This window comes from Drosophila serrata, unplaced genomic scaffold, assembly GCF_035046125.1.
Source record: "Drosophila serrata isolate PLE 108 unplaced genomic scaffold, ASM3504612v1 contig_362, whole genome shotgun sequence".
NCBI classification, from domain to species: Eukaryota; Metazoa; Arthropoda; class Insecta; order Diptera; family Drosophilidae; genus Drosophila; species Drosophila serrata.
Window position 1 is genome coordinate 1,841,211 of NW_028257260.1, and position 14,046 is coordinate 1,855,256.

The 14,046-nt window shown below is 34.2% G+C and overlaps 1 protein-coding gene across 13 annotated transcripts in view; it reads left to right on the forward strand.

Annotated features, from left to right (window-relative positions):
• The first annotated feature begins 908 nt into the window (after positions 1-908).
• The window catches only part of dpr8 (defective proboscis extension response 8), a 195,872-nt gene continuing 182,734 nt past the window's right edge, over positions 909-14,046 (forward strand). For 3 of the 13 annotated variants that reach the window (XR_015273089.1, XM_086839139.1, XM_086839141.1), the window contains exons 1-2: positions 915-1,597; positions 3,586-3,757. The gene's annotated coding sequence lies outside the window, so the exon portion shown is untranslated. Of the gene's footprint in view, positions 1,598-3,585; positions 3,758-14,046 lie in introns of all 13 variants that reach the window. The other 10 variants (XM_086839140.1, XM_086839130.1, XM_086839133.1 and 7 more) reach the window with 5 other exon arrangements.

Sequence of the window (14,046 nt, forward strand, 5' to 3'; positions counted from 1 at the left end):
TTTGAAATTTCAAGTTTATTATTTAATAACCAATATGTTTATCAAATATTTGTATTTAAAAGTATAATTCAATATTATTTCGCTTATGAAACATTAGTTTGTGAAAGCTGGAGACCCTTAAAGACAGGCGAAAAGCGGTCTTGTCACTATCCATTTCCCTCTTCCAAAATCATAATTAAATTTTTATATACTTAGGTACTTTCAAGACCCCATATTTTTCAATTAATTGTACTTAAAAGTATAATTAAATATTATTTCGCTTTAGGAATGTTAATTTCTGAAAGCTAAAGGCTTTTAAAGATAGTCAAGTAAATTGACTTGTTATTATTATTTTCCCTAAATCATAATAATTATTAATTAGTTATATATTTATGAATGGACTTGGCATTATTCTTTTCCCTAATCAATAATACTTACTGATAAGTTCTAATAATTAATTAATGTACTTAAGAGTATAATTAAATATTATTTTACTTACAAAATATTAATTTCTGAGAGCCAGATGCTTATAGAAATAATCGTTATTATTCTTATCCTTTTCCCTAATCAATAACAACTTTTATACTTAATAACTTTCACTATCCAAAGATATACATATATCAAAACTTCTCATCTCCGATACAAACACCATCCACAAATGCGTTCCACAGCGAGCACTTTTGCGCCTGCGCATCCCCTGGTCCGAGGTCCGCAGGGTGAAAAGCCGAAGTTAAGCACTCAAAAGCGGCATCGTCGGCCGGGAAACGGAAGCGGCTGAGCCGAATGGCAAAAAAGGACGAGCGGGTGAGGCGTTCGTGCGACCTGCGAAAGGTGCAACTCGTTGGGCGGCGGGGGTGTTGTGTTGCGTGTGTCTGTGTGTGTTTGTGTGTGTGGAAGCCAAAGGCTGAGGGTTCGGCAAACGGTTCGGCAGACAGCGAGTCATTGGCCGAGTTTCGAGTGCGTTCGGCTCGCCACCGTTCAGTTTCATTTGGGATATCAGTCGCTGTGGTTTGTGCACGCGGACAGAGACTCGAAATTACTCAAAATTTGATTCGATTCGATTCGCTTCGCATCACAACGCTTCACTTCGATTCGAATCGCATTCGAAATTGCAGTTGACATTGCCATTAAGCGAACCACTGAGACTGGTCAGTTAAACGGCTTGCGCGTTCGTTTCGTTTGTTATACGTGGCGGATACGTGATATATATATATATATATATATCAGTTGGATCGCCTTCGTTCTCGTCTTCCCCTCCGCTCTACACCCTCCACTTACACCCCTCCACGCGCTCAACGAGTGTCGGTAGCGAAAGCGAAATCAAAAACGCGCCGCGAAATTGCATCCGTGTTGTTATTGTTCTTCTTGTTGGTTTTTTTTCGGTTACACGTCTGAGTGCAACGCTCTGAGTTCTCTCTGTTTTGGATTTTTTTTTGGGTTTTTCGATTCTCAATTGACGAAAAAAAAAATAATATAAAAGAAAACAACTAGAAAACGAAGAAAATACAACTGGTGAAAATGTAAACAATGAAAAGTGAGATGCCAACTGGAAAAGTGAATTGATTCGTTTGCAACTGCAAGAACGTAGCATATTTTTCGGGGCACAATAATTCAATTAGTAAGTTTCCAGCGGGTGTGTGTGTGTCTGTGTGTGTGTGTGTGAGTGTGTGAGTGTGTGTGCGTGTGTGCCTTGAGACTGTTGCTGCTGCCACCAGGAATAAAACAATTAAAGTAACAAGAGTCATCAAATAGGGCAACATGTTTCAATTTGTACTTTATTTATACATAAATCTAACAAGAAAATATGACATTATAAAAAAAATACAAAACAAGAATATTATTTAAAAATATTTGAAAGAATTTTTATGAAATCAAAAGAGCTAAAAATATAAATTCCAGAAAATTGTGGCCTATACATAAAATACATAATAAATTAAGTATATGTCAGGTGAAAGTGAAGGAACCTCCTAAGTAAAGTCACAATTTAAGGAAATCTTTTCTGAAAGTGGTGCAAATTTCCAAGAAAAACTACTTTTATTTTAAGAAAAATTAACTCCACACATTTTTCTATAAATTTAAATTGAATATTATCAAGTTTTAAATAAAATTCTCAAAGTAAAACCTTAGTTTTACCCTTAAAGTAAATTGAAACCCCAAAAACTTGTAACAAAGTCAAGCAAAACTAATAAGATTTTAAGCAATCTTAAAGGATATTTATATATATACATAAAAATCAATATAATTAATAAACAAGCAGCCTAAATTCGATCCTCGTGAATAAACTTTTTTGCTAAACAAAAATGCTCATAGCCCCCAGAATCGACGAGAAAAATGTGAAAAGATGAAAGCCATCCACACCTGGGCCAATAGGGAACATAAATTTTCAAGTTGATTCCATGTGCTGCCTAAAAAAAATCAAAAATAAGAGAAAAGAAAAGAAAAACCCAAAACGAAACGAAAATGTTTAAGGCAAATGCAAACTTTCACTCAATTTATTCGAACTTTTGCCGCCTTGCCCAACGATTTTGCTTTTCGTCGGGTTGTTGCTTGCTTTTCTTTTCTTTTTCTGCTGCTCTTTTCTTTATATTTTGAGACTTGGCACAAAAAATCGAATCAGCCGGGAGGAGCAGGACCAGGAGCTGGATCCCAAGAAAAATGCGATAATTTAATCTGCTTTAAGCTGGCAAGGCTATATAGCCTAGTCCCAAAGTCTCCGAGGACCCAGGGCTCGAGCCTCTTCAAGTTCCAAGTTAGACGCTCTAGCCGAGCCTCAGACTTGCCGTCGCGTCTAAGCAAATTAAAAACTTTTGCTACCCGGGTGTTTTTTTTTTTTTTTTGCTGTCCAGGATCCAGGACGAAGAGTTCGTCACGTCCGGGGGCAAATTTTTTGGTTGTTTCTTGTATTTCTTGTATTTTTTTTGTGAGTATATTGTATATGCATAAATTCTGTTTATGCCAAAAATCCAGTCGGCAATAAAGTGCGCCTTCAATTTTGCGCAATAAAATGGCAAATGCGAAATAAATGCGGCGCAGCTGACGAAGAAGATCTGGCCAGGAGGTGGCTGTGTTTTTTTTCTGTTTCGCAGGATGTCATTGTCGAATGTTGGATGGATGGAGTGCAAAGTGGGGGAATATGGCAGAGTGGCAAGTGGCAAGTGCCTTCGATACATTCGACTGGCCATAAAAGCTGGCATAAAGCAGCGCCTAGATGGAAATCAAGAGACAGCCGCGCCGGCTTATAAATATGCGCGACTTTATTGCCCCCGGGAAGTGTTATGTGCGAAATGCTCCCCCTTTTTTCCTTTATTTTTTTTTTACTTGTACTTGGTACTTGCTCCCCTTTCTCTACGAGGGACACCTGCTCCTCTCGCTGGATCCTTGGTTATCCTTGTGCAGAAGTAGCAAGCCAGGCAAGGCAAGGCAGCAGCAAATGGCATTGCTGATTAAAGTGCCAGTCGCACACGCACATGCACACCCCTCTCAGAGGGGAGGTGTTGAGGGTTGGGGGTTTTGATCCACCCACAACAACCACTCAGTCACATTCACATTCACATTTACATTCACACTCAAACTCAACCGTACACACACACACTTGTCCCCAAAAAGCAGGAGGCAACGCACGGTGCAAAAGTCAAAACTCAAACTCAAACTCAAACTCTAAGGAGCGTGAGGAGGTGTCCTTTCTGTGACGGTGCCACGCCCACCTGCGCCAAAGTAGAAGAAGAAGCAGCAGCAGCAGCTAAATAAGACGAAGAAGGCGGGTGGCGCTAAGTAGCAGGTAAGTGCGGCAATAAAAATAAATGGCAATCGCGAGCCGCGCATCAACTTTTTCGCACATTTTATTGGATCTACCACAAAAGGAAATGCAGTGAGAGAAAATTTGTAGGGGGGTAGACACAAAAACAAGCCTATTATAGTTGGGGATTCAAAGGAGTTTTAAAGAAGTCGTGACAAAAAGATGGGGATAAGTCACAAACAAGATACGCTGACAAGTTTTGTGGTAAGAATAAAACAAACTAGGTAGCTATGAAATACAATGAGTGAGAATTTCTTATAATATCAATTTCAGAATAGCAATAAGCAAGGAAATAGCTGCTTAACTCTAAGGATGTTTCGAACCACAAGTTCAACTTCCTGTTGCATTGCTTATAAAACTAATATCCCTTCTTTGATCTTATAAGTATTAAGTAAATTCGAATACAAAACTTTTGCCTTTCTCTCAGTGTTGTTATAAACATGAACATGAAACTGAAGCTCAATGAAAACCTCTCTATAGAGACTTGTCAAATGGTGTGCGTAGGGCTAGTCCTGGAAATAGAATAGTAATGAGGATAGTCGAAATGGCATTCATAAGATAGAGCTGAGTTAGGGAGGTGACAGAGGTCCAGGTGGTTTTGGAAGCCAAATATGTTGATTAAAGATTTCGTTAAGGTTTTTACTCTACTTTACATCTAGGATTTGATTTAATGAAAAAGAAAGCAAATTTCATTGAAATTGCAAGAGATTTATTGTTGCAATTGAAGTTTATTTTGGAATAAGTTATGGAAGTTCGTAGGAAGTATATTTTGTGTATAGTTAAGCCAATTTGCTAAGAATTTGTTATGTCAATTAGGTTGACCAGGCCACAGGGACATCTTTTCGTATTTAAATAACTCGTAGAAGGATTGGTAGAAAGATAGATAGATTGATGAAAAGATAGTCAGATTGATAAACATACAGATAGAAAAATACATTGATAGATTGGCAAATGGATAGATAGATACATAAATAAAAACACAAATATATCGATATAAGATAAATAGAGAGATAGATAAATAAATAGATAGACAGATAGACAGATAGATAGAGAGATAGATAGATAGAGAGATATATAGATAGAGAGATATATAGATAGAAAGATAAATAGATAGATAGATAGATAGATAGATAGATAGATAGATAGATAGATAGATAGATAGATAGATAGATAGATAGATAGATAGATAGATAGATAGATAGATAGATAGATAGATAGATAGATAGATAGATAGATAGATAGAAAGATAGAGAGAAAGATAGATAGAAAGATAGATAGAAAGATAGAGAGAAAGATAGATAGAAAGATAGATAGATAGAGTGATAGATATACAAATAGATAGATAGATAGATAAATAGATAGATATATAGATAGATAGATAGATGTATATATAGACAGATATATAGACAGATAGAGAGAAAGGTAGACAGATATATATATTGATAGATAGACATACAGATATATAGATAGATATATAGATATATATATAGATAGATATATAGATAGATAGATAGATAGATAGATAGATAGATAGATAGATAGATAGATAGATAAATAGATAGATAGATAGATAGATAGATAGATAGATAGATAGATAAATAGATAGATAGAAAGATAGATAGATATATAGAAAGATAAATACATAGATATATAGAGTGATAGAGAGATAGATAGAAAGATAGATAGATAGAGTGATAGATATATAAATAGATAGATAAATAGATTGATAGATAGATAAAAAAAAAATATATATATATATAGACTGATATATAGACAGCTAGAGAGATAGGTAGATAGATAAAAAATTTATAGGAAGATAGATATATAGATTTCTAGACATATATAAAGATAGATAGATAAATAGATCGATTAATATTATATATAGTTACATAGATGGAAAGGTGCCACCTAGAACTCCAGTCTTCTATGCTTAGCAGCTTATTCCTGTATGTAAAAACTATGTTCTTGGCAAGTGAATATATTTCTCAGATTCTAATTGAAAAATCCATGAAAATCTCAATTTCCTTTAAGCTATATCTTTTAATGCAATTACCTGATGTCTAACCTTTCAAATTATCCATAATTTCTATTAGGATAAGTACACCTGTGATATTTATTGCACTGCAATTACCCCTCAAAATGACTTTATAATACATCCCCTAAAGATACTTTTCTTAAGATATGGTTTATTATTTACCTCACCCTTGAACTATAGCAAATCCAAGTTAGTCATTAAAACCACCTGGTTTATATGCCAATTTCCTTTCAATATTGCATGCAAATTATCTTTCTAACAACTTAATGAAGGACAGCAACCATGGAAATAGCTATTAGGCAAGCAATTGTGTTATTAGATGATATACATTAAAAAGGAAGCTCAGAGACCGTGGCTCGATAATTGGCACCCGAGTTGAGGATAATGCAACTTGCAACTATAGGAAAAAACTACTATAACTATTATTATTTGCTCCTATACAGCGAAAGCGGCCTTCTTCATCTATGACTCTCAATTGATAGCGTTTAAATATTTCATACAGGTGCTAGTTTAATTTATTTCGATAGATATATATATATATATATGTATGTATAGCTTGGCTTTACCTGAGCACGGACTCTCCATCTGTCAGTCTGCTTTCTGTCTGTCCTCCGAAAAACACCTTCTTTGGCGCTTTTATAAATGCCATAAAAAAAGAACGTCCATTACGAGGCTAAATGTGTTTGCCATTCGTTGTCGTTGTACATTTCGGCTACAAGTTGGCAACTCCAATGGCCATATGGGCAATAACCTCCTTTTCGTCCTTTCCCTCCTACTTGTGTGTAATGTGTGTAATGTGTATTTGCATTGTAATGCGAGCCGCGAGCGGTGATCACTCATTGCAGGTGTCGACAGTTGGTTTTTGGACAGCGCACAACAAGTGACGAGAGAGCTTAACGCCTCCCCCTCTGTAATGTGTTATGTTATGTGTTGCAATCCAGAATTTCATTGCCTGCGATTATGGTTTCTGTTTAGGCGGTTCTCGGTTCTCGGTTCTTGGTTCCTGGTTCCCCGTTTCCGGTTTCCGGTTCTCCATACTCGGTTCATGGTTAACGGCTCACGGCTCACGGCTTTTGGCAGGTGGATTTGGGATTCACCTGGTCTTTGGTATTCTGCCGCAGAGTAATTGGTCATTAGAAATGCTTTCACGAAGCGGATTGTACAGAATCCGGGTGTTTGCATTGCATTGGATGTTATAGATGGGCATCGTAAATAGTAATAAGGATTGGCGTAGGAGGTATATTCTTATAATTTATAAATAAATCCATTGAGGAATATAGTTGTCTTAAAGTGTAGATATTATTGTATTTTTTGGATTTTAAAGCTGAAAAAGAGAGATAATGTAAGCAGGTAATTTGTGCAGTTTGAATTCTGCAATTTTAAGGAAACTATTCTTTTAGGGATTCTTGAAAAGATGAAAGATAGGATTCTATGGAATAAGGATAAAAAGATTCTGTGGTTGAGCCACCAAAAGATATTGTGAAAAAGAGAACATCAAATTCCACAGAAGAGGAAAAAAGCGACTCTTGAGAAGGGGAAATACATTTATAATTCTTTGAAAGATAGAAAAAAGGATTCATTGGAATATTGAGGAAAGGATTCTGTGGCAGAATATATAAAAGATTTCGACAGAGAATTCTAAAGAAAAGAGATGAATGTATTCTGGGGATGAAGATAGAATTAATTCTACAGAAAAGTAAATAGATGTTTCATTGGAAATGTGAAAAAACGATTCATTGGTAGTCAGAAGCAATGAATTCTCAAAGACTTAAAATATGACAAAGTCACAGCAATGTCCCTGAACATTATGCATGGATATAACATATATCCATCCATATATCAGCATGCCCGTAAATAGGAGTGGTACTTGGACACTTCATCTCATTTTGCAATCTGTTATTCGTTTTCCAGAATCCAAAAAAAAACCTCCTCTTCCTCTCCTTTTGCAGCCATTACGAATGGCTGCCATTCCTGACCGGAAAGGAGAGCGCGAAAGGACAACGGGAAAAGCAATAAGCTTGTTTGTATTTGTATTGCACTTATGCGCTGATTGCTTTTCAGCGCAATTTGCTTTTAAGCGATTTCTAGTTTCTACTCCTCCGTATGTCTCTCACCTGTGCCAACCCTCCCTCACCTGCATTTCGGTTAGTTAAGACGAAGTTCATCAGTGTCTTCCTTGCTCCTCTCCACTGTCCATTCTCTGGCTCATTACAAGACGAGAGCAGAGCTCACAACTAAAAATGGATGTGAAAAACACACACACACTCTGACATGCACATCCTGGCATTCACATCCTGGCATTCAGCCATATTCACCAACACCTCTAATGCTTGATGTGGTGTACACAATGCCATACGAGGTTCACATTGAAAGGGAAGGCAGTCAAAAATCAAGGAAACAGATAGGATTTTAGGGGTTTTATAAAATATTTGCAAGTCAAGTGCATTGTTTTATAATAATTTGGAATATTTAAGGATTAAAGTAGATACTGTAACTAGTCTGATTAGAACTGTATAAGATTCTTAATTCTTCTTAACTAATTTTTACTTTAACTAACTCTTAATGATTCAACTATTTATATATCCTATGTATTTCTTTTGGTCAGATTTCTAACACTCTTTCATCTTTATTAATCAACAGCTTTGCTTATTTATTTGTCTGAGTGCAGGTGTCGATTCAGGATTGAGTTTTGGCCAGGTTCGGGGTCCAGGGCCCAGGGTCTGGGTCTGGGTCCCAGGTCTGGGTCTCGGTCTCAGTCTCAGTTTTAGTCTGGGGTGCCGGTCATGTCCGTGTCCGTGTCCATGTCCGTGTCCATGTCCATGTCCGTATCCGTGTCCGCTTCTTCATGTCCATGTCCGTGTTCGCTCTGCTTGTTCATTTTCAATTTCGTTTACAGCATAGAAATTTTTTCACTTTTCTGTGTTTTTTTTTCGCCTTCTGTTTGTGCTTTCCATTTTATTTCATCTTCATTTTCATTTCAACGACTTTGGTAGCGGTGGCACAGATCTGCCCCAAAACACATGCCCCCAAAAAATATATATACTTTCCAAACACACACCCAACTTTCCATTGTGTTTGTTTGGCCTTTTACTGCGGTTTTTATTACATTTTGATTAGAAATGGCTAAAGTATTGTTTATTATATGATGTTAATATTAAATACTATATAGAAATTATATATAAAAGTCTTTTTGTGATATATTAAAGAAATTCTATGTATTTTTAGGTAGCAGATCCTTTACCTGTCAAAAAAGTAATTAGGATCGTAATAAAACATTTAAAAAACCTAAATTAATAAGTATTTTATAATAGTTCTCAGCTAAATTCCTGCCTTAAAAGCTTTAATTATTTTAATATAACATTTTTTAAACTAATATTTGATAGGGTATTTATAATAATTCTAAGCTAAGTCCCTAGTTTTGATAAGATACTATTCTAGTAAAAGATTCTAAAGGCAAAAAATGCTCATAAGTTAGCTAATTTCAGTTTTAAAAATGTACTTAATTAAGAATTTATTGAAAAGGTATATAAGCAAATGATTTATTTAAGAAATAACATTTCAAAATATGTACATGCGGATAAAAATAAAATATAATACATTATATAAATAATAATATATCACAATATAACTCAACCCTCTAACTTATTCACTACTTAACCCACATTAAATGAAGCTTTCCTTAAAAATTTAAAACCCCTAACACAACGCCAGGCTTTTGCAAACATCTTCAAGTTTTTTTTTTGCCTTTGATTTGTAGCCATCCTTTTAAGGATTTAAAAACAAAAGTACCATATATCCTTCTTGTAGCCGTGGGTGGCTCCTCGAAGTATGCAACAAAAGTTGCTGCCATTGTTGGTGCATGCTGCGAATTCAATAAACGAAAAAAAAAACGTAAAAGGGAAGAAACGTAAAAAAACGTAAGCGAAACGGAAACGTAAGGGGAGGCGAAGAAATGAAAAGGCCAAACAACAAGAGCAGCATTTCAGCTATTCCAAATTGTCATTCCCTGCTATTTCTGCGCTATTCCATCTCTCTCTGCCCATTGCTCTGCTATCTCTCTCTCTCACATCCTTGGAGCAGGGGGGAAACATTCTGTTATCCTTCGTCCTGGCTGTTGTAGTTGTGCCACTGCATTTTTGTTTATTGTCATTTCAGTTGTGCGCCAGGCTGTTTAGTGTGGCCAGGAATGTCGAAGAAGGGGGAAAGGATGTACCATTCCTGCTGCATTATCCTTTATTATATTGCCGCCATTAACGTTTCCTTCTTTTTTTTGTCTCTCCTTTGGTTAACTATATATGCATTTTTGAGCATTTTGGGTTGATAATTATATAGATTTATAATTATATATTTCTTAAATTAGGTAATTAGGAAAACAGTCCTTTGCAGCATATTTAGCAATTGAACGATTTTAGTTATAGAATTATCTAGTGCTTTCTAAGGACTACAAAGGGATTAAGGATTAGCCAAGAAATATCTGTACATTAGATTTTTATTCAGCTGTTTAAAATAATATTAAATTTTAGTAAATTTGCCTATATATTTATAATTAGATGAGAGTAGCAATAGCAATTAATCTTTCTGTTTTATTTATAGATTTATTTAGTGATTTTTCAGGAGTACGAAGCTCTTAAGGATAAACTCATAATTTGAATATAATGCTGTTTAAACAAAAATATTAAATTTACTTAAATTTTTTAACTATATTTACCTGTGATCCCTTTTTTTCCTTCCGACTAACCAGTCCTTTTTGTAATCCCTTACGATCCTTGGCCTTATTTGTTTGCTGCTGTTTGCCTTCACTCTTCTTACTTCACTTTGTGTTTTCCCCTCATTTGGTTATATTCTTAACTGATTTCTGAGAGTTATTTTTAAAAAGGAATTTCACCAATTCCACACGCAACGCGGCGCTTAAATAATAAATAAGCCAAGCCACGCATGTCGGGCGGGGAAAGCAAAGGCAACAGTAGCAGGACCAGGAGCAGGAGCAGTAACAGTAACAGGATTCCGGATTCGGGAGAATATATATACTTACTTTTTTTTTTTTTCTTTTGGCCAGCCGCAGGACGATTGTCCTTTTGGCCAGCTCAGCTGGAGTCTGGGTTAAGTGCGGCATTAACAATCAATTACAAGCATTACGAACCGTAAAACTGAAGCATTGACCAAATACCAACTCCTCATGTCCTGCCAGCACAGGGCATTACTCACTCACACGCACACGTACGCACAAGAACACAGACATAACACACACACATAACACACACAACACACACACACAACACACACACACACACTCACACACATAACACACACACACTAAGTGCGCTGTGAAAAATGTTGCGTGCAAAGCAAACGCAGTTAAAATAAAAGAGAAAAAAATGGCAGTGTTTGAGTTACGGTTTGTTGGCTCCTCGTATAAGGATAATAAGCCAAGGGGATATGATATATGAGGTACAAATTATAGTCAGGTGAATTGAAGCTTAAATCCTGTCAAAGGCTAAAAAGTACATTAGAATCTAGAGAAAGAGAGAACCAAACATATATTTATAGTAAATAAGAATGATATCTTTGTTTATACATATAATAATTTATATATATAAACATAATTTATATATATAAATTATCTCAACTATGCTTTGAGATTTGTTTTATTAAAATTTTATCAAAGACAAAACATTAATTAGTTTTCACCTAATTCCTTAGTGGTTTCTATTGCAAGGTAATTATTTCAAAAACCCACTCACACTTTCATTATATTTATTTAACCAGAATTGGTCAAGGAATTTAATTAACAAAATGAACCCTCTGACTTTGTCTTGGTTTTCCTTTCATTAGTTGATGGCAATTTTTGTTTTCTTTTCTTTTTTTAAATGATTTTTTCGAAATTTGTTCTTTGAAGTGCACCTGAAGTCGGATTTCTTTATCCCCCATCTTCATGTGTCTATGGTTCGTGGCCCTCCTTTGTCTTGTCTTTTGTTTTTATTTTATTTTTGTTCTTTATTTTATTTTTTTCGTCTGTGTTTTGTTTTATTATTATTTTTATTTTCGGCTCTCTCATTTTGTATTGTTGCTTTCGCACTTGAGCGACAAAACAAACGATGTCGACGCCGGGCAAAATAATACAAATAAAATTTATTGTGGTCAAGTAATACACGCACACTCACAGCGCAGCAGTAACTCACAGTGGTACACTCAGAGAAAATGTTATAAAAAAGGGGTAAAAGAATTGAAGGATATTTTTAAAGAATTATTATGACCAAGAATTGGTTAAAAGTATGAATGAAAGAAAGGTTTTTGCTGGAGGGAAAATTGTTATAGAAAATTTTAGTAAAAACTTGTAAATGAAGAGAATTTATTAAAGACCGGAAAAAGTCTAGGTAAAATTTTATAATATAATATATAAAAGATTTTAAATTTTGTTATAAAATTATATAGGAGAAATTCAGACAAATATTCTTAAATTACTAAGTCTAGAAAATTAATTTGAATATAATTTAATATCAAAATTCTGGATATTTTCTGTATTATATTATATATCTGAAATTCAGACAAATATTCTTGATTTAATAAGTATATAAAATTAATTTGAATATAAATGTATTTATATTTTTCCTATATAATTTAATTATAAAATTCTAGATATTATCTATATTATATTTGATAGGAGAAATTTAAACAAATATTCTTGAATTATTAAGTCTAGAGAATTCATTTGAATATTACTTTATAGCCAGGCTTTTGGAGTTTCAACTCAATCCCTGTAGAGTCTTGGAAAATCTTCTTTTTCACCACAATTTTTTCTCACTGTGTAGATACAGATACAGACACGGATAGAGACTCGGAATGCCGAATGAATATGTGCAGGGAGTGACTGAAAACAGCGGCAAAGGACATCAAGCAAATGCCAGACGCATTGTGCACAGATTTATGCCGCCTGCTTTCCATGAAAAATGAGTTGGCGTTGGTCGTCAGCTGTTCTCCTCGTCCTCGTCCTGCCCCAGAGTCCTTCCCCTCCAGCTCCAGTTCCACTCTCTTTGCCCCTCTACTGCCACGCAGCTCTTTAATGGCCATTGTTATGACTGTTATGTTGATTATAAGCTTCTCGTACAAACGTTTCCCTTTCCCTCTCTCCCTTCGCCGTCTTGCCAAAAAATCAAACAGGCCTAAACTGCATAGAAGCGTGTGTGTGTTTGGAGGGTTCTCGGACATTTTTGGGACCAGCATAGAGTTTTCCCTCGCTCTTTTCCCTTCTCTTTTTTGCAAATGGAAATAGAAAAGCAACAACAACGAATATGAAAATGAAAATAAAAAATTTGTTGTAAATTTGAATTTTCCTACTGCGCCGAAAGGTGTAAAGCCTGATGAGGGTTAAGCGGTGTCCAAAACCCACCATTGCCTGGAAATGTGGGGATGCACTTGGAGAAACAGGAAGTGATTTTAAATTTGATTTTAGATACATTTTTTAAAGATAATTATTGTAGTTAGTACATTATTATTTTAAAGATTAAAGCTTGTTTATATTCGTTATGAAAATAGTTTAAGGAAAGCTGATTGGAAAAGGGAAATGTGTAATCTGACTTGTTCGATAAATATTTAAATAACATATCATATAGAATTTATAAATTAATAAATCTGATACCGAAATTCCTTAACTTTTACTAAAAAAGAATCTAATAGGGAGTTAATAGTTTATAACAGATAATATCCAAAATAACCGACACATATTAAAAAAAAATCAAATTTAATTCTAACAATAATTGATGAGAAAGTCTTTATATATAAATTGATATATTAACATTGCGGTTTATATTGATAGATCATTAATTGATATTTTATCTTTGCAATATATGCGCTATTTTGTTTAATATTTTAAACTGTGCCCAAAAAGATTCAAAGCTTAGTTAAAATATTAATTTTTTCTTTTTGAATGTATAAATATCTAAAAAATACATATAAATTTAATAACATTTTTGAATACTGATACAATAATATCAATAATATTGTTATTTTAATATTAAATGCAATATTTTGAGATACTTAAAATTTTGATATCTTCAATAACATAACTAATTTTTATTTAGTAACTATATATATTAAACATTTTTAATTTGTATTTATTTCTTTCATTTATACAAAACTTAATATTTATTTTACAATTTGCTATTTTTATGAGTACAAAATATTATTATTATTTTTTATTTTTTTTTTTTATTTCTTTAATTTATATAAAACATAATAT